Source organism: Pezoporus wallicus, unplaced genomic scaffold (genome assembly GCF_028554395.1).
Source record: "Pezoporus wallicus isolate ANWC-B61680 ecotype Strahan unplaced genomic scaffold, APGP_CSIRO_Pwel_v1 contig_749, whole genome shotgun sequence".
Taxonomy (NCBI): Eukaryota; Metazoa; Chordata; class Aves; order Psittaciformes; family Psittacidae; genus Pezoporus; species Pezoporus wallicus.
The window spans coordinates 5,470,933-5,492,812 of NW_026641327.1; the positions used below are offsets into that span (position 1 = coordinate 5,470,933).

General features: G+C 42.3%; 1 long non-coding RNA gene across 1 annotated transcript; it reads left to right on the forward strand.

Moving 5' to 3' along the window:
• The first annotated feature begins 460 nt into the window (after positions 1-460).
• Positions 461-21,404, forward strand: LOC130606604 (uncharacterized). Its single transcript, XR_008974023.1, has 3 exons — positions 461-924; positions 1,649-1,740; positions 21,285-21,404. It is a non-coding gene; the product is annotated as an uncharacterized LOC130606604 (long non-coding RNA).
• The last annotated feature ends 476 nt before the right edge of the window (positions 21,405-21,880 follow it).

Below are 21,880 nucleotides of genomic sequence, written 5' to 3' on the forward strand. Positions count from 1 at the left end.
CAAGTTTCCTTACATCACTGCAGGCCTGGTACTGTTACCTGGGCTGTCATATGATGCTTGTAAAACAAATGATATTATCTGATCAAGCTGTTTGATGCCAAGCAGTGCACACTCTGATATGTTAGCCTAGCTCTTTGTGTGGCTTTATTGCCCAACAGAAACAAAACGAGTACCACTTTCTGTGCTAAAAGGAGAGTATTGACTGTATTAACTGGCCTATAACTCATTTAATTTTGTTCACCAGCCAATTACTTAAATTATTAGTTACTACAAGGATAAAATCTTTTAATTCACTCAAAACCTCAATATTGCCAACAGGGTATTGAAAAACATACACTTAAGAACCCTTGCAATGCTATGCAGAAGATCTTGCTCAGTAAATACCAGCAGCACCTGGGTTTTTGGTAGTTAATGCCACTGATTACATTAAAGACACCAGCCCTCAGTGAATGTGCTGGAATAGTTCAGCTTTTCAGAGTCCACACTTTTCGGAAAACAGTATGTGCATATTCTCTATAGAAAGCAAGTGAAATAGATGATCTCTCATGTGCATTCCAGGCTTATTCTGGCATTATCTCAGCTGATTCCAGGTAGCTAAGACAGGTGTCCAAAAGGAGAGGAATGAAGGAACTAAAGAAAAGGGAGATTGAGCTTCTCACTCTCTTAACTGGGGCCTGCGGAAGGTTCAGCTCTTCCTCTCTTGCAGCTTTTGTTCTAGTTTTCTCTTGCAAGAGTACTTGCTAAGCTTCTGAATATTTTCCAAACTGAAATTTCCCACTGTATGCACTGTCCTGAAGATGGTGCTTCTGTTACAGGGATATCTTTAATCAAGGATGGATGGGGGTGTTGCTGGAAATGCAGTATGCTTCTCCCACATCCATTGCAGAAAACAGCTTTCTTACCTGGGTTGCTTGTGTGACTAAGGTAAGTTCTCCAAATGTTTAGAGCTAGCAGCCTAGAACCATGCCTGAAAACTGCTCTTCCCACCAATCTCTCCTAGGCTTGTGAAACTTGGGCTTTTCCCTTACAATATTCTACAGTTCTACAGTACTCTGCAGTCTTAGCTATACACAGTCATTGGTTTGACAATGTCAGCTGCTCCTGTGTGAATTAGGACACTGCTTAAACAGTTTAGTTAGCCTGGTCTAGCCCACAAAGAATTTTAAAACAATTAAGTACAGGCTGAATTAGAAGGCTGTTAATAATTCCTTGCCATATTACCTGCACCTGCAAAAATCAGCCTTCAGCCAGCCCCACAGGACCATCAGCTGTACTCATATGGAGCTTTTTAGTTTTGTTTTCTGTCCCTTGGATTTAATCTGGTCTCTCAGACTGTCCAGGTAATGTCAGCTAAACCAGGGAGCAGTTTTCTTACCTAGTGACATTTGACGTGGGTCTCCTATGGTTGAGTTTAGACCTGAGCTTTTTCCATGCTGTATTCTCTCAAAAACAACAGAAGAGATCACAGGAACTCTTCTTTTTCTTATGTCTTATTATGGCAGGTGCAGGGACTATGGAGAGACACTTGTTTGGGTATGTGGGTGTGAGTAAGAAAGAGAATGGGAGAGAGATTATTTTTCCTTGAATTTTCTATGTGGATTTCAAAGCAGCAAGGGTAGATTGGTGTAGCTAGCAAAAGTTCTTGAAGATTGTGTCTGGATATGAAGAAAGGAGGAGATGGGATTTTTCTCTGTCACTTTTCTCTGAAGCTACCTATGGTTTTGGTTGCAAAAAGGACAGGTGTGTAAGTGCTAAAACACATACCTGTTGTGCCTAATCTGGAGGGACATAGAGTAGGAAAGAAGATAGAACTGCCTTTTCTGTTTGTGTGGTGGCCAAGATGACTACTGCTTAGCCTCGGTAGTGCCGGAGATTGGAAGAAATAATACTCTGCTTCTATTTAGCAATGGTGCATATGTCAAGCACTTTAGACTTTTTTACATAATGGTAGGAATTGCTGATCTAGGTCAGTATGGCTGGGTTTGTCGCTTACTGACATTGTAACTATGAAATCCTGTTTCCAGCCCAATCCCACTTCTGTCCTCAGTATGGGCTCTTCACAGCTGTTGGGCAGGTGGCACTCTTGGACTGAAACATCAGACCAGAGATTTCTTCCCGGTTTCTTCTGCATTTGTTGCTTGAGGGAACTCCTGGTCCAGGATTGCTCAACAGCATGGACTGGAAAACAGATCTGGGTACCCCAGATCAGCTGTTCAGCAATGCAAGGGAAGTTGAGAGATCTAATGAGTAGGAAAAGATAGGAAGCTAGCTAAAGACAGCACCATTAACTCTTCCTGGACACTCTGATTCCTGAAGCTGTGATCCACCATGTATTTTACAAAAGATAGTGATAAGTAGCTGATGTACTGTTATTACTGTACATAGAAAGATGAAATTAGCTGCAATTTCTAACTGGCTTGAGAAAGAAACAAATAAGCAGCCAAAAGGAGTAACAGAAATTTTGGAGTTTTTCCATTGGAAACACTGAAATATGTGTATATGAACCCTTTAAATGAAAAGTGGGTTTTGGGATCCCAGCAGCTTTTGACTAAAACAGTTTCTTTGACAGTTTCAGTGCTGCTCTTCTCTAGAATTCAGGGGTAACAGGAGTGGCACAGCTGTGATGGCAGCAATGAGACTAGGAATTATCTTGAGCTCAGACAGATGCTGGTATCTGGACTAGCAAAATCATTTTTCTTTGGGGTAGGGGGGGAACCACCACCCTCTGTATCTAAAAAATGAAATTTCTATCCTGGTGATTTTTCATATAATTGTTTCAGGTTTTGAGGATTTTTGTATTTGCCTCTTGACATTCTTTGGTGACAATTCGATTTTTATTTTAATCCAAAACAACTGCAGAATGGACATTTGGTTTATGGAGTGAGGTTTGCTTTTACTGAGGGAATAAAGTGACCATGCTTGCTTCTGTGAGTAGTGAAGTGCAAATAACTATGCTCTGGAGAGGCCTTATAAACACATTTCAGGAACAGTAGCTGCATCTGAAGACTCCTTTGTCAGAGCACAAGTGGAGGGAGCACCGTATTTACAAACACTTTTAGTTGTGTAATGAGAAGTGCCTTTACTTGATAAATACTCAGTGAGGACATGTGCAGCTGGTACTGTTTGGTTTAATTCCCAGACTTCTCTGCTTTGTGCTATCGCAGTGGCCAGAGAATTGAGTATAAGCCTGATGTTTCAGCATAACTTTTTAGGAAGCTAAAATGTATTGTCTAGTGTAAGGTAGTAGAAGAAATACACAAGATAGTTTTAAGAAAAAGAGCTGTATGAGTGGCAGCTTAGCAAATGTGAATAATAACTCAAGACAGCACATGTGAAGTTTAGCTTAAATTTTGCTAGTAGGAAATGGGATGACTGGGAAATGCTGGAGATAAGAAGATGAAGAAATAAAAAATGAGGAAAAACTCTCCTTGGACAGAAGTCAGGAATCGGGTCACAAAGCAGCTAATAAATATATTTGTTATCTAGAACAAAAGTCAATTTATTTACTGATAACATTCTTAACTTATACAGTTACCCTGTGTAGACTGAGATAACTTTGTATCAGTGATAACAATTGAGAGAAAAAGATCCTGTTCCCTTGGTAGTTGGAAAAGGCTTTTAAGATCATCAAGTCCAACTTTTTAGCCTAACATGGCCAAGTCCACCACTAAATCATGTCCCTCAGCACCACATCTATATGCCTTTTCAACACCTCCAGGGATGGTGTCTCAGCCAGTGCCCTGTACAGCCAGTTCCAGTGCTTGACAACCCTTTTGGTGAAGAAATTTTTCCTAATATCCTAAAACCTTATTCAATTTTAAACTAAAATTTTAACAGTTTAAAATTGAAGAACCTGGATCCTGAATTTAGGAATACTTCTTTTCCATTAGCTACCTGATGGTATTCTTCAAATAAACATTTTTATTTAAAATAAAAATCTATTTTCTTCAATGCTTTTTCCTCCTCAATTTAAAATCACATTTTTTTGCGTACAGTTTCCCTTTAATCACAGTATCACAGTATGTTAGAGATTGGAAGGGACCTCGAAAGATCATCTAGTCCAATCCCCCTGCCGGAGCAGGAACACCTAGATAATGTTACACAGGAATGCGTCCAGGCGGGTTTTGAATGTCTCCAGGGAAGGAGACTCCACAACCCCCCTGGGCAGCCTGTTCCAGTGTTCCGTCACCCTCACTGAGAAGAAGTTTCTTCTCAAGTTTAAGTGGAACCTCTTGTGTTCCAGTTTGTACCCATTACCCCTTGTCCTATCATTGTTTGCCACTGAGTAGAGCCTGGCTCCGTCCTCGTGACACTCCCCCTTTATATATTTATAGACACTGATAAGGTCACCCCTCAGTCTCCTCTTCTCCAAACTATAGAGACCCAGCTCCCTCAGTCTTTCCTCATAAGGGAGATGTTCCACTCCCTTAATCATCTTCGTTGCCCTGCGCTGGACTCTCTCCAGCAGGTCCCTGTCCTTCTTGAACTGAGGGGCCCAGAACTGGACACAATACTCCAGATGCGGTCTCACCAGGGCAGAGTAGAGGGGAAGGAGGACCTCTCTCGACCTACTAACCACCGCCCTTCTAATACACGCTCATGGTCATCCTGTTGTCCACTAGGACCCCCAGGTCCCTCTCCCCTACACTGCTCTCTAATACAGGAATCTCTTGTATCCTGGCTTTTATTATTATTATTATTTTCTATTTCATGTATTGTATGCTAAAACTTTAATTAACATTCTCTTTCATCTATAGTAAGAACCTTGTTTCTCTGGTTGGTGGCTGATTCCATGAATGACCTATTCATAGAATCATAGAATCATAGAATAGTTAGGGTTGGAAAGGACCTTAAGATCATCTAGTTCTACGCCCCCTGCCGTGGGCAGGGACACCTCACACTAAACCATGTCACCCAAGGCCTCGTCCAACCTGGCCTTGAACACAACCTCCCTGGGCAGCCTATTCCAGGGCCTCAACACCCTAATAGGAAAGAATTTCCTTCTTACATCCAATCTAAACTTCCCCCGTTTACGTTTTAACCCGTTACCCCTTGTCCTGTCACTACAGTCCCTAATGAAGAGTCCCTCCCCAGCATCCCTATAGGCCCCCTTCAGATACTGGAAGGCTGCTATGAGGTCTCCATGCAGCCTTCTCTTCTCCAGGCTGAACAGCCCCAACTTTCTCAGCCTGTCTTCACACAGGAGGTGCTCCAGTCCCCTGATCATCCTCGTGGCCCTTCTCTGGACTTGCTCCAACAGTTCCATGTCCTTTTTATGGATGTTGAGGACACCAGAACTGCACACAATACTCCAGGTGAGGTCTCATGAGAGCGGAGTAGGGGGGCAGGATCACCTCCTTCGACCTGCTGGTCACACTCCTTTTGACGCAGCCCAGGATACGGTTGGCTTTCGGGGCTGCAAGCGCACACTGAAGCCGGCCCATGTTCATTTTCTCATCAACCAACAGCCCCAAGTCCTTCTCCGCAGGGCTGCTCTGAATCTCTTCTCTGCCCAACCGGTAGCTGTGCCTGGGATTGCTCTGACCCAGGTGTAGGACCTTGCACTTGGCATGGTTAAACTTCATGAGGTTGGCATCAACCCACCTCACAAGCATGTCAAGGTCCCTCTGGATGGCATTCCTTCCCTCCAGCGTATCAACCAAACCACACAGCTTGGTGTCATTGGCAAACTTGCTGAGGGCGCACTCAATCCCACTGTACATGTGAGAGAGGAAGATGTTGAACAAGACCAGTCCCAACACTGATCCCTGAGGGACACCACTCGTTCATGTCCTTATTCATATCAGGAGGGGAAAAAAGGATCTGTAATTGACACTGCAACTTTCAGCTGAGGATAATTGAACAGAACTTGCCCTTTTCATGGTAAATTTCTACCCATCTTGTGACAATGCATATCTTTGCGGATAAGGTTGCAGTCATTACAGTGTAGAGGGGCTAGGAAGAGAAATGTATGCTCTTATCATGCAGTAGGGTCCTGGTGAGGATACTTTCTTGCCATCTGGCTTTATTTTTCTGTGCTAGTAAAAGTATCAGAAATTTGATGATAAAGCACAGTTTGTTATGCAAGTGACCCCAGCACTATATTCTGTAGAGTGAACGATGCTACCAGCAAGAGTTACTTAGCAGGATGTGTGTTTATTTCAGACCACGCTTTGCTGAGCTCCTTTGTTATATACTCATAAAAGAGGTGAAGGGATCTGTGTCTGCGTGGCTTCCACTTCCCTGGTTAGGAAAGTGGAAGTAGCTCTAACCTAACCAAGTAGGGCCAGCTGGCTACCCGCACTGGTGAGCCTTGGCATAGAGATGACTGTTTCACCCAGGCAAGCCGTGTAATTCCACCAGCAGATCCCTCTGTGTGACTGCAGCTTCCTGTTGTTGCACCTGCCTTTTGCACAGCTTTTTATTTCTAGCTACTTAGGCGGCAAGTGCTGCACTCCTGTAGGAAAGTGTTGTGTCCTTTACTCACAGTAAGGCACTCCGTGCAGGTTACTGCACTGCAAAAAAGCCCGTGGGCTGTATTACCCTCCCTTTTCCCCACTGTTTCAGATGCTCCCTGCTGACACACTGCTGACCCACCACTCCAGTGGGCAGCTCTGTATGTCTCTACATTTCCCTTGCCCCAACACCCACCACTATCTCACCCTCAAGACTGTGTTTATCTGTGCCTCTATGGCAAGATGGGTGCCCTTCCTTGTGTGCCTTGTAGTCATCTGGTGTGCACCCAGGTTATGCTTTGCTCATCACAGAGTGATCCTAGGTACACATCATCCCCTTGTATGGCCATGCTTCCTTTTGAAGAAAAAGCAAGCAGGAGAGGACCCACAGCATACACTGCTGCTGTCCTTAGGGGCAGATTGGCAAAGCAGGCCTGCAAGGTACATCCCAAAGCTTAACTGCCTTCAGGGTGGACATATCCCTCTGTGTGTGCCTTTTTGTGCACTGTGAGAGTATGTAGTCTGCCAACTGGTGTCCCCGCAACCTGTAAGGGAGGGATGTTGCAGGACATATTGAGGAGCGCAATATACAAGAAGATAGTCTGGATTTGGAAGGACTTACTGAGAGGTTGCAGAGCTCTGTTCCTGTTCTCTACTGCTCCCATTTTCAAGTGATTCTTCAAGCCTGGTGCTGAATACACAGTTTCAGATCTCTTACCGTGCTGGCTCCATCTGGAGCAACTGAGTCACTAGATGTTCCTCCTCCTTATTACCCAGTGCAGACATACCTGAGCGAGCTCAGTGTGAAGCTAGCGTGAATTCAGCACAGCCTGTTAACTCTCTGCCCCTATCATCAAAGATGCTGTACTTTATCTCACTAGAGCTGATTCCAAGAGCAGGGCAGGAATGCTCATGTGGGTGCTGAATTTGGCAGCCAGCCACCTCTCAGACCAAGGCTGGCTTGCAATAGAGTCCTGGCTCATTGAACAGCAAATATCAGAGAGCTGGTCTGAGTGTCACCACATGAGTTTCTCTGTCATGCTGGTCAGTGGGTGTTGGTGACAATATTGGAAAGATCTCTCTCTAGCTTGCTGCAATGCGATTAGTGCTGCTGCATTTCTAATCAAATTCAAAGGTTCTGTGCTCAAATCTTTTAGATTTCTGACTAATTTTCCTTCCTGTTTTTAAGGTCCTGACATAAAAGATCTCCTGCTACATTACAGCTCATGGGAGCTGTCATTCAAAGGCCTGTCATGTCTCAGAAAGAGAAATTTGTCTGGCCAAATAAAATCAGTGTTGACCTTTGGGGCTACTAAACACTCCCTTTTTCAGTCCAGAACTGTGACTTCTGGGACATACGTGCTAACATACTATCCCATTTCAGTTTAATTCTCAAAACTCAGGAAGTTGAGGCTTGTGTTTTAACATTCATATTGCAGTCTCAGCTAATGTCTTATGAGGAGATGAAGCATTAAACACAGTGCAACATGAGTGGTGTACGCTTTTGTGCTGGTTTTGGCTGGGATAAGATTAAGTTTCTTCACAGTAGCCAGTATGGGGCTGGTTTTGGATTTCTGCTGAAAATTGTGTTGATACAGAGGGATGTTTTGGTTACTGCTTATCAGTGCTTACACAAAACCAAGGCCTTTTGTGCCTCTCACAGCCCCTCACCAGTGAGCTGGCGGGGGGTGCACAAGAAACCGGGAAGGGACACAACTGGAACAGCTGACCCCAACTTACCAAAGGGATACTCCATGCCATATGGCATCATGCTCAGCATATAAAGCTGGGGGAAAAGCAGAAAGAGGAAGACATTCAGGCTGCTAGTGTTTGTCTTCCCAGGTAACTGTTTACACATCATGGAGCCGTGCTATCCTGGGAATGGCTGAACACCTGCCCGACCATGGGAAGCGGTGAATGAATTCCTGGTTTTGCTTTGCTTGCATGCATGACTATTGCTTTACCTATTAAGCTTTCTTTATCTCAGGCCATGAGTTTTCTCACTTTTACTCTTCTGATTCTCTCCCCCACCCGACTGGGGAGGGAGCGAGCAACTGGATGCATGGGGCTTACGTGCATCTGGGTCTAAACCATGAAGGCTAGATTGTTTCTGACTTGAAAGATTATCCTCTAAGGGGATGAATTGCAAAAGGATGGGACTGAGAGACCATTTGACTGACTTGACTGTTTTTGGTTTTATTTCCTTGAGGGTACACAATATTTAAGACAAACAGGAATGCAGCATAAATGATGGGGCTACAGAACTGATGGATAGGGGTAGAGCAGTTGCTATCATCTACTTGGACTTGTGCAAAGCATTCAACACTGTCCAGCACAACATCCTTGTCTCTAAATTGGGGGAGATACCAATTTGATGGATGTACCACTCGGTGGATAAAGAACTGGCTGCATGGCTGCACACAAAGAGTTTTGGTCAATGGCTCAATGTCCGGCTGGAGACCAGTAATGAGTGGTGTCCCTCAGGGTTGGTGTTGGGACCAGTCTTGTTCAATATCTTTGTCGCTGACATGGACAGTGGGATTGAGTGCGCCCTCAGCAAGTTTGCTGATGACACCAAGCTGTGTGGTTCGGTTGATAGGCTGGAGGGAAGGAATGCCATCCAGAGGGACCTTGACATGCTTGTGAGGTGGGCTGATGCCAACCTCATGAAGTTTAACCATGGCAAGTGCAAGGTCCTACACCTGGGTCGGAGCAATCCCAGGCACAGCTACAGGTTGGGCAGAGATTCAGAGCAGCCCTGTGGAGAAGGACTTGGGGGTGTTGGTTGATGAGAAAATGATCATGAGCCCACTTCAGTGTGCTTGCAGCCCTGAAAGCCAACCATATCCTGGGCTGCGTCAAAAGGAGTGTGACCAGCAGGTCGAAGGAGGTGATCCTGCCCCTCTACTCCGCTCTCATGAGATCTCACCTGGAGTATTGTGTGCAGTTCTGGTGTCCTCAACATCCACAAAAAGGACATGGAATTGTTGGAACAAGTCCAGAGAAGGGCCACGAGGATGATCAGGGGACTGGAGCACCTCCCGTGTGAAGACAGGCTGAGAAAGTTGGGGCTGTTCAACCTGGAGAAGAGAAGGCTGCGTGGAGACCTCATAGCAGCCTTCCAGTATCTGAAGGGGGGCTACAGGGATGCTGGGGAGGGACTCTTGATTAGGGACTGTAGTGCTAGGACAAGGGGTAACAGGCTCAAACTTAAACAGGGGAAGTTTAGACTGGATATAAGGAAGAAATTCTTTCCTGTTGGGGTAGTGAGGCACTGGAATGGGTTACCCAGGGAAGTTGTGAATGCTCCCTCTCTGGAGCCAGGGGACAGAGCCTTGGGTGGCATGGTTTAGTGTGAGGTGTCCCTGCCCACGGCAGGGGGCGTGGAACTAGATAATCTTAAGGTCCTTTCCAACCCTAACTATTCTATGATTCTATGACTGGGTTTGGGATGCGTTCTTTGTATGTAAGATGGTGCAGAAGGAGCCAAAATGAATGGGCTTCAAAGCTGAAAATGTTACCAAGACAAAAAAATTAGCAATAAGTTTTTCTGGAGTGTTTTGAAGTTGAAGGCATGAGTCTTGTATTTTATTAGTATGCACTGGGGAATGCTAATAAAACATCAGAATACTGGAGAAGGGAATCCAGAGATGTACTTTTTTGTGTTGGAATGGGAAAACTTCAGGAAAGAATAATATTGATAGCAGAGAAGAGTAACGTTGCAAATGGAACTTTGCACTCTTGTTCACTGCTCCTTAGCACATTACAGCATTTTAGGATATTGCTGATATTCTAACCACCATGCACAATTTAAGAGATAAGTTTCTGTGACTTACCTGGGCGTAATAAGTCTCTACTCAAAGGACCCCACAAAATGCCACAATGCTATTACTGAACATGCAACTGTTATTTTACCTCTTTTTTTTTTTTTAGCTTAATTACATCTTTTCTGGTTTTTTCTAGTTTTAGAAACGCACCTGTGAAAGCTGTGCCTTTGCTGCATTTCAGATAATGGTTAGTGATGCTGAAAGAAATATATGCAGGAAAAAGAAAGCAACAGCTGCTGGAAGAGGTACATTAAGAAGGTATTTTTATATACAGAATCTTTTCACTACTTAGTCAAAACAGAAAGCAAAGTGAGGATTGTGCCTGCCTGAAACAGTGCTATCTGTTCAACTGAAAGAATAAGTTATGATTTCTAATGGTAGAGTTTGTCTTTCCATCCCCTGCTTAGATATTGGCATGTTTTCTACCATAATCTGTTTTATCCCTGCATGAGACCGAACTGACTCAGAGTGAGTTCTAACCTTTAATAAGGTGTGAAACCCAGAGATTTCTGTTTTAAGATTGTTGCATTACCTAAGTAGTGGCAGCCTGGGAGGAGAGAGACATAAAAGGAAACTGTACAAGGCTTTAATCATAGCATATTTTTGGGGAGGAAAAAACATACCTAGGTCAAGCTAGCCACACAACTGGATTGCTGTTGAAGAAATATTTATTCCACTCGTTTGAGTGAGAGTTTTGGATGGTATAACCTGAGATAACTGTAGTAGTTCTTGTCTTCAGCTGTCTTTACTTCTGTGGAGAAGTTCCCACTTGCATAGGATGGTTCCTATGGTTGTATACAGTTCCTGAGCCTCTGTAGTTCAGAGCTCTGTGCACGTGAGCTGAAACACAAGTGAGGTTATCTAAGTATGCCCAGCTGTAAATTGCTGCCCAGTGACAACACAAGCAGCTTAAGGTGTTCCTTAATGAGAACCAGAAAACTGAGAGAGAAGTGAAATTGAAAGAGGATGAGATCTCTTAAAGCCACTTTGCAGCTTCCCAATTGTGATTCAAAGTCCTAACTTCCCTGTTTCCCATTTCAACCTGTTTGGGGCTGGGGTGTATGTTGTTTGTTTGGAGGGTTTTTGGTTTTTTTCTTTTTGTTTCCTTGCTAGTTCTTTCTGAACTAGCTACAGCCCAGGAGGACATTCTGGTGATTCTGAGCTCAGCTGCAGTATTCCATGTCTACCTTCCTTAGCATCTGTGTCAAACAGTCCTCCCTGAGGATGAAGGAATTAGTGGTGTATCTAGTGGTGCACCATCCTGACATGTTTTTAGGCAATAAGACGCATTTCAGATGTGAATTACAGTAGTAACTTGCTCTGTCCCCTGAGATTTTTTGATGGCAGTGTGCAGTCAGTGGAAACTTGCTCCACTGCTCTGGCAGATCTCAACATAAGTTGTGGACATTGATTTCTGGGACCTGTCTGGTCCCAGTGCTAGAGGAGGTCTTGGTCATTAGCAAATTTTCTGCAGGCAAGGGAACTGCTGCTTTGTCCCAGTGTCCTGGGTTCAGCTGTCTGTGGGTCCCTTGGGCACTGGCACTGAAATCACGATTATGGAGTCTGTCTACACCTGGTCATAAACCTACAGGTATGGTGTCAAGGAAGAAGGGGGAGAGTGAGCAAGTGGCTGCATGATTCTGTTACTAGCTGGGCTTAAACCGCGACACCCAGGTAAATAAGTCATTGCCAGCTCCAATTGTTTCAACCTGGTTAAGTTCACAGTGATGAGTTAAAAGTTGCTTATGCAACAAGTTTTTCTCCTGCTTAGCAACAGCTCATTTTACTGGGGCTAATATTGTAAGTTGTTATTACCATTGCTAAATTGTTACTGCAATACGAATTTTTTTTCCATTACACAGATACATAATATAGTTGAGCAGAGACACTTTGAAGGAAGGATGTTGGTTGTGTTGGCAGTTCATCCTGTAACAGTCTGTCACTTCATTTTTGCTGGCTAAAGATGATGTGTGATGGTAAATAATTCCTTACATAGTTTTCAGCTTTGCAAAGTTCCCTTTCTAACTGATGTCACTGTCAATCCTCATTGTGGCCCCACCAAAAACCCCAAATTTTCCTGGAATACTTGGCTTTTTAGAGTATTTTACTTGCTTTTTCATGTCTATAGGTAAATTCTACATCTATGGCAAGTAAATAGATCCTGTAATTCACCTACAAAAGCCTTATGTTTAAATAAATCTAAGTTTGAGAAATCTTGCAATTGTAATTTTGATAGTAATAACAATTTCTGTCACCAGTGTGAATGGAGAACAACTTGGCAGAAGTTCCTTGCTAGGAGGCATTCTTGGATCCTATGTCCTCATATAAACTGCGCATATCATTATATCCATGTGAGTTTGGCACCAGGGTAAGGTACCCTACCAGGATAGAGATCTTTTCTGTCTTGAGCCAGGCTTAATGTGCATCCTCTGCAATTCTAGCTTCATCAGCTTACTAGCTGCTTTCCTATAGTGTTCTTAGTACTTTCTAGACTGATAATTTTTAGCTTAGTACTCTCAGACAGTTATTGAATTTTTTAGAGCCCATAAGCCTATTTATTGGCTGTCACATTCCTCTTCCTCAGTCTCCACTCACTTGTCAAGTTCCTTTTTCTCAGTCTCCCTCTCACTTTGACCTATTAATTTTTTTTTTTTTTTAATTTAAATACATGAAGAATGAATTTAAACCAGCTGAGGAGTGCCCAGGAAAGATCTGGGGAAGGTTTCGTGAGGTTATGTTGCTTTGTTCACATAAGTAATTTCTAACACAGCTGCTTTTTTAGCTGCTGCATCTATTTCCATGTGAATTGTTCATTTACTAACTTGGCAATGCATGGGGAGAAAAAACACATATCAGCTATTTTTCACTTTTTTAATGCACAATAGGATTAATCTGTATTTATTTGTATAGTTGTAATACCAGTTTGTGGGAACTCATGAACCCTAAATTAAGTGTGATGGCTTCTTCTTGCTCCAAAGCTGTAACAGATTTTAGTGTTTAACATTACAAAGAATGAAACACGGATATCAACAACAAATAAGACTGATTTCAAGCGCATAATACCTTCCATATGACTGCCAAATTGCTTGAAAATTAAACTCAGAACTGTCAGCTCAATCCTTCATTGCCTTCCTTTTCATTTTGTGAGTTATATGTAATGGAAGTGGTAGTAAATTGCTACCACTAACGTAACTGTGTGAGGAATTTTCATCTGGGGTCAAGTTCCTGGAGATGACAAGTACGCTGCAGGGTGGAAGAGAACTGAGCATGGTGTGCTCTGGCTTACTGCTGCAGAAAACAAGGCTTTCCAGAGTTTCTCTCCTTATGTTGTTTATGCCATTTCTGATGAGATTCATTTTAATTTATAAAAGGGCAAGAAGCAATAGTAAGCTCTTCCCTCTTTTCACAGTTTTGACACGGGTGTATGTACTTATGTACTTCTTCGGACGCACATTTTTGTGTTGTAATTTGAAGGCTTTGGAAAGAGGTAGTGGTGGTATATTTAGTAGCTTTCTTTTATAGAAGAGGTTTCCAAAAAAACAGCAAACAAAAGCTGGACAAGCTGGTGGACTGAGATTGTATTTTGCCAGCTTGATTTTACTGTTTGTTTTCCCTCTGTATTCCATTCCTTTTTTTGCGTGTCCCTTGGGCTCTGTTCCTTACAGCAAATGGATGGGTTTAGGAATTGTTACACTATATTTCCCTGTGTTACCCAGTGTTTTATGGAAGTTAACAATTTAGCTCAGCAATTTGGAAGTTGGCTCTTTCTCCCGCGGAAATGGGAGATGGTCTTGGTGAACCTAAATTCCGTAGATTTACTACTGAGGCAGTTTTGGGATGGGAGAGTTACATTCTTTTCTTACCTGTCTTTGAACATCAAATTTTCTGCCTCCTGGGTGGAAAACATTGGGGTTGGGACTAGTCATCAGATTCTCATAGCAGTTTAAACTTCTGCAGCTGTATAAAACTGTCAGCACAGGAACCAAGTCCTCACAGCTATTGAACTTGCAATGAATCCCACCGCACCTCTAAGGATAGGCAGCTAAAAGGTTTTGAAAGCACTTGAACCTGCCAAAGGCAGAAGAAACAGAATGAATGGCAGCAGGGGGAGTTATTAGAGAAGTGAACTCCAGGTCAGGGTGGCCAGTGAGCCTGGATAGAGCTCAGCAGACATGACTTTAGGGGAAATGACATTGGTAACTCAAAAAACTATCAGTGGGATCTGCTAAAAGTGAATGTGAGTTGTGACCCCCAGTAGAAAGGCCACCATACAACTGTTAGCTCATACTTTTGGAGTGAATATTGCAGTGTTGGTAAATGGATGAGAATTTCTGTCTTTTACCAGAGTGCAGCCACAATAGGAGGAAATGTGTGTATCTGGAAGCCTGATTCCTATTCTAGTTTCAAAACCTAGCAAAGTAGGAGGGGGAGAAATGGCCAATGGATTACCATTTCAAGGCTGTTTATCTCAACTGGCTTAAATGACAGCTTCTGCACAGGAAACTGAAATTAAATCTTATTCTGTCATTCTTGTTTTTCTCCCTTTCCTAGGCAAACAAACGAAAGCTCTACTGTTTCTGGATACTTTCATTCAGTTACTTCAAAGCTTTAGATGAAGTTACAAGCCAGTCTGGAATAGTTGCTCCACAGTAGGGTCTTCTGTCTTCTGAAACAAGTATAAAATCACCTAACATTTCCCAAATGACATTATAAGCCCTAGAGTACTGGTTATCTGGAAGGTATCTAGGGATGTAAAGCCCACCATTGACCTCAGATTTTGATTTTGCCAAGCTCCTGTTAGCTACGTAGTCTCCCTGCCTTATTCCTGTGATTAGGAGGTCCACCTCTAAGCATAGTACTTGGTCATCTACCTATTTAGGCTTATTCAGAAAATCAGGCTTTCATCTGTTTGTAGCCTTTTGAGCAAGTTTCTTTCTGTCTTGTTTTGCTTCTTTCCTCCTTTTCTTCTTTGTTTCTTTGATACAATATACCATCTTTGCCCTTTTGATTCCTTTCTACACCTGTACTGCTATCCACCTATTTACCCCATGAAGCCCCACAGTCACGGCTTTGCTTGTGTTACAGGGTTATATTTCCCTGGGTTATTACCCTGTTCCTGGTATTTATCTGCAGTCTTTAAAGACTTCAGTGAAACTCTCCAGCTATTCTCCCACATTATCTCGTTTGCCCTATTACAATTTATTTTCCTCTCTCTCTTAGCTCTGATTCTAATGTTTTCTGAATATCAAGTTATCCTTTTAACTCTTCTGTAAGCTTTTATTCCTGGCCTCCAACAGATATTCAAGATAATTCTTTTTCTAATCATATAGGAAATCGATGTAAAAGAAAAAAAGTTCCTTTAAGTGTTAACATTTTACTGGGAAAAGAATGGGATGAGAGTTACAAAAATGCATTTCTGGCATAAGATTCTTAAAATAGAGGGGAACTTACTGGGGGAAAATGTATACATATTAATGTATAATCACCAAGGGATGCAACAAGATTCCCTATTTATTTATTTATTTATTTTGCTTGCTTGAAAAGTGATCAGCAGACTTCAGCTACTTAAGACAGATTGCTTTGATAAATCTTTGGGAATTTTGGTGGTTTTTTGTCTCAGTTGCATTCTCTGGCGAGCACACAAATGAGACATCCCCTCTAGCACCTAGCAGCTCAGCTTGCCTTTTGTATGTGGATATGATTCTCCTCCTAAGTTTGCAAAACCTCTAAAATCTCCATTAAAATGCACTGCAAACCTCCTCTCTTTGGGAGTACTATGGAGCTAGGAAAAGAAGACCATAAAGGTAAAGCCAGAATAAATAAACCTTATTCCAAATGAGTGTGGATTGACAAACTTAAGAATCATTAGTTTTGCCCTAGTGAAAAAGGAGGAAGATGGAAATCCACAGAGAGAATTAGGTTGGTTCAAGCAATACACTAGCACTGTAACCCTACTCTCTATCTGTGTACAATACACCCAGAGGGAAAGAAGGGTTTCCAGCATGAAGATTTTATCAGCCTGTGTTTCTGTGACAGTTGGAGTGTTTGTGAGTGGATGAAGACGAAAAGAATTAGTTGTGTTGTTCCAAATGATTGTCACTAAATTCTTCATGCCATACTTATCCAGCCTCTATGTGACACATACAACAAACGTATATTTGTGAAACAGGTGTCTGTATTTTGGTTTTGAAACCTTCTGCTAGCAAAGCCAGAGTCTAGAGCACTATGACTCCTGTCCCAAGCCCTGTAGTGAGAGAAACAACAGTTTGACCCTTTTCACCCCACCCATAAAAATAAAGTGAAAATTAGCTGTGTCCATGCCCCTTTCCTATTGTCAGTGTGTGGTCCTGATATGGGAAGGGTAGGTGAGCAGAAGGAGGGGCTGTCATAGAAATACAGGCATCTGTATTTATTTATTTTATTTACTTAGCATCTCACAGAAAGATCTGTTCAGTGGCGCTGGAGCAGCATTGCATGAGGACATGGATTGTTCACTTTAGAAAGAACTGAGAGTTTCCTGGTAAATCGGTGCTATCCGAACTAAAGTCCCAAGGACTGGTCTATCAAGAGGTGGCTGAGTGGAGACTTGTATTCTGTGGCCTGTCACAAGGAACCCAGTGGTCCTCTGCACCTGCAACAGCAACTGAGGGCTGGGAAGGACATGTTGTATTCCCTTAAGGCATAAAAAAACCTCTTGGAGCTTCCTCATCTTCACATGAGCACTGTCATTTGTTGTTACTTCTAGCTGGTAGCCAAAGAGTTTCATAAATTTCAAATGCGTTCAGTTTTGCAAAAACAACACAACATTGAAAATCTCAGGACTCTCCTTAACCTAAACCACGTTTTGCTTATCCCAGGAGAAAGGTGGAAGTTTCTTTCTCCCATTACTCTAAGCTTCCATTTCCACCCCTGAAGGAAATTGAAATTCAGGACTGTGGCTAGTTGCAGGTCCAGAAAAAGCTGTTTCCTGGTCTTGGCTTCTGACTAGTGGAGCAGTTTGCTTACTTGTTTAATCAAACTGGGAGTAGATTTACTGATAAGATTTGTATTTACTCAAAAGCTTTTGATAAATGGATCTTCTAATGTGTTTCTGTAGGACAGCAAGTTGCATTCAGCCTCCTAAGTGACACAGATCCCCTGTTCTACCCTTTTGTCCTTCAGGTTGCTGTGATGTGCATGGCACAGTCTTTCCCATTGTTTCTGACAGTCATTTTTTGAAGGGTCTTTGTTTACCAACCTAGAAAAAACAAATCCTGTCTATGGATCATCCTGGGGTCTCATCTTGCGCACAGCTCAACAGATGACCTTAAGCAATACTTTTGTGTTTGTAAAGGAGTAGTTAAAGGAGGAGTGAAGTTAGAAATGCATTTGGAACTCTGTGGGAGCAAGAGAATCCCAACATCTGTTTCCCAATGCTGTTTCTTTGTTTGACTCTCATCGACTTTAGTGAGATGCTGCTTATTATATTTTACAGTCTACAGTCTCTCGCCTCTCTTAGAAATGCTGATGGTACAGTATTTCTTTCCTCATGTGATTTTAAATACATTATTTAAAATTTTTAATAGAACTATTTTAGTTCTTAATCTGGTGCAGTTGAGAATTTAAAATCCCCAAGCATTTTATTTTCCATATTTTTCTTACAAGGAAGGTCTGCAAGGACCAGAAAAAAAAATAGAAGAAATGTCCTTTCTCAACTTGAGAACTCTTATTTCTATTTGGTTTCTTAAAAGCTGTTGTTCCTTAAAAAAAAACAATTTTTGCTTTCTGGTGTGGTGTGATTAAATGGTTTGAAGTCTCAAGTTACTGAAACAATGCTAGATTTTTTCTTAAATTTGGCTTAATATATAATACAATTTATAATTAGTATTAAATGAATTTTGGTCTGCTTTTTTAGCAGGTATGAATCATGTCAGTTTTATCACTTGTGAAAAAAGTGAGCTCCATTGTCTTTCCACAGAAATATGGGAGGAGGAAATACGCATTCAGTCTCCTTTCCAATTGGAAGATATTCTCCCAAAATCGGCTCCAGTATATGTCTGTAACAGGGCAAAGAATTTGGAGGAAAAAACCACCAGCCAAACCCAGAGAGAAAAAAAAAACCCAACATATTAGATGCCTAGGAGAAATCCATGTAGTACAGAGTGTTGTTATGTAAGCACATCATTGCTTGCATTTCTGATTGCGGAGGCAGCTGGAAGGGGATGTGTTCATTACCTTGTGTGCAGGGAGCACATCTCTTGCCACGAGCTGCACAGCCTCCTAGGAACAGCCTCAGGCAAGCTTCTTCCACTGGGCTAAACACAGCCCCAAGGTATCAAAGCTGGCTTCCAACTCTCTTGGATGATGTCTCCGTGTGGCTGTTTGCACTGTGAAACTTCCAGTGTTGAAGAACTGGGGTTTGTATCATGCTTAAAAACTAGCCCTCAGAGTTAGATTCTTGTTACAGGCCTCGTCCATATCACCAAGATGAAAATTTGTTGGTTACTTAGTGCGAAGCATCGGTTGCCTTGTCTACCTGCTGATACAGGGACAGCTTGATCCACCTCTTGCTCTTACCAGGGTGATCAGAGAAGTTGCCTCAGGACATCCATTCTATTAGGAGTGAGGGGAGGCTTTGTGCAGATGTGGAAATGCTGTTCACAGCAGGCCATTCATCTGATAGGCTAACTGGGAACAATGCTTGTGGATGGCCCTTTTTTAACAGCAACCTGTGATGTTAAAAGCTACCCTTCCTGGCCAGCACTGAGGAACACCAAGGTAGCAATTCATAAAAATAATACTGAAATATGTGCATAGGGGAAACTGATGAGCTGAGGCAGAGTCTGCAGATGGTGCTGAACTCTTTCCTGTGGTCTTTTACCAGGTCAGCAATTTCTAGATGTGTATTTTGAGGCCTAGACTGTTTGGCAGTCTTATTTCTGCTTAATTAGCTTCATGATTTAAAACTATTTGTGGCCTCCTAATGAACTGGGAAAACCCCAGCAGTTGTTAGCAGCTGGCTGGGATTTTAACAGCAGCCATGTGTGCTCAGCAGAACAGCAATAAAGTAGTGAGAAGAAATGTCTGGCAATATTGCCGGGGGTCAGGACATGTGAGAGCTATCCTCAGTCCTGTTAATGATCATCGTTAGCACAATACAGAATTTCAGTTAGACATAAACAGACTTGCAAAGTGGCAATGACAATGAAGGCTTTAACAAAGGCAGGGTTTGGGTCAAGACCCGCATCCTGTGAAGAAGGATTTGAACTGAGATGATGGATACGGACTGAAGAAGCTGAGGGATAAGGATGTATTCCCTTTGGACTTTTTAACAACTTCCCAGCCCAGCAGAGATTTGCCAGAGAAAATCTGTCAAACCCTTTGGTACTGAGTTGCCCAGCTCCACTACCCCTGTGGGGCTTTGCTGTGAGATGGACATGATGCCTACCATCTACTGGTAGATCTGCTAGTTCTGGTTATACCTGTGCCTGAGGGTTCAGCCCTCTGAGCCTTTTACACTCATCACCACTGAGCCTGCATCCTGATTTCCCTGTGATCTGGAGAAGGTGTCCCCCATTATGTGACCATCCATGTAACAAGCTCCTACGACTACAGTCTGTTTCTTCTGACATTCCTCCTTCTTACAGTGCTTCTCAGTTATTCGTGTGATGCAGATTTACACAGAAATATTTTGGCTGCTCCTGAAGCCCCAGATCACAAGTGTGCTCTGTCTCACCTGAAGATTCCTAGCACCAGTTTGGATAAAAGATAAAACATGTCCTTATAGTTAAGATAGGTTTATTGAGGTGTAGCCTGTAACACTTCTCCATTCTAGCCAGTCTGCAATTTATGAAAACTAAATATGGATCACACTTGGTGTATGCACTTTTTGTAGCTGCCTCTCCTGCTTTGATTATATTTTCTAAGTTTATAGGCAATCGAGAGAAGTTCCAATATTGCTGAGCTTGTGCTTCAGTGATTACTTCAGCAAAAGAAGCAGTATATATGAAAGAAAGTATGTTTTGTCAGGTGAAAATGCTCAGATTCATGAAAGACTTGGCTAGCTGATGTACTTGTAGAAAGGCTGGCACCAGCGGCTAAAAGCATCCTCTTACATCATTTCAGCTCTTCAAGAAGGCCACCCCACCTTTGCTCTGGAGAAAGATTTTTCCTTCTTTCCTGTATCACAAACATGAATTCTTTTGTGAGAGTCGATTTACATTTTGGATGTACGTGATAAAACGCATAGAGTTTCCTTAATGTCTGCCAGTGCACCTTTGAGGCTACTATGAAGTATGCCTGGCTCTGGGTTTAGGTTTCTCAGTTCGTAAATGATCCTCACATGTCCTCTTAATCCATATTTGTGAGACATCTTGGTGCCTTTAAACAAAATCGTCTCTGGAGGTCTGTACACGCTTCCTTTTGCTATCTCAGCTACTGATTGTATTATATGGAACCTCCTGTCGCTATTATCTCTGATGTTTTGTTTTATGGCTGGATGGATTTTTTATATTTTGCTTTAATCTGGTTGATATGCACATAATACAATGACCTTTACATTCCTGTGGTTTTTGTCAAGTGCTTTGAAAAATATGTCTGCAACCACTAAATAATGCCCTAGTGTAGTTTTGTTGTGCAAGTGGTACCTAACAGAAACAGAACTAACAAAGAATAACCACATTACTATAGAAATGTAAGCGTTGTGTGTAGTGTTCCATAGTTCAAGCCAGGATTTCTTAGGTCTTTTTCCTTGAGTTATTTTCCAGGATTTGAGTTCAGCAAAGCCCTTTGCTAAATCAAGGGAAGTGTCAGAACAAAGCAGTGCGTAGGGTTTTTAACCTGCAAACTACATCAGGCAGACATGTAGACACTGAGAATTAGTCAGTTCTTTTTATTTCCTGACAATGCTGTTGGGGTTGCACCTCTCATCTACAGAACTAAAGGTCTCTCAGAAAGAGAGATGTAGTCTTCTCTGCATAACTGATACTGCTTCTTCTGAGCACCTTCTTTTTTCCCACCACAGTCTGCTGTTCCTGGAGGATGACAGCCCCCAGGACCTGAAGGTGTAACTGTGGTTGCTGCTGTTTTGGTGTGGGAGTCGCAGAAGATTTGTAGTGTAATATCAAAACTAAGATACTTATAATCTGCTTTTTCTCACTGCTCACAGATATGCTTTTACCTGAACCAATCACCTACCTTCCATTCAACAGGGGTCCTTGAGTCTTGAGAGGTATGCCAGGAAAGCTGACCTGAAATTCCTAGCCTCTTTCAGATGCCCACTTGATCTTGCTAAATAGCCCAGCTAAGAGGCCTAACATTAATTTTTTTTCTTCACTTAAGGGTTGTTTTTCTCCTCTTCTGATGCCACAGTTTGTATTTTTTCCATTTATTTATCTGGCTAGGCTGGAAACAAACTTCTCTAATGAGGGGAAAACTTCACCACCATAGGATCTCCATTTTACTTCTCCATCTCTCATTGCCTGTGGTTTTGTTTTAATTTTTCTTGCCTTCCTTCACCTCCTATCCCCTCCCCCTTTACATCTTTTTGACAGTTCTTGACTTAAATATCTACATTTTGAAAGTAAGTTGAACTTTAAGAAATGTATTTTGGCTTTCAGT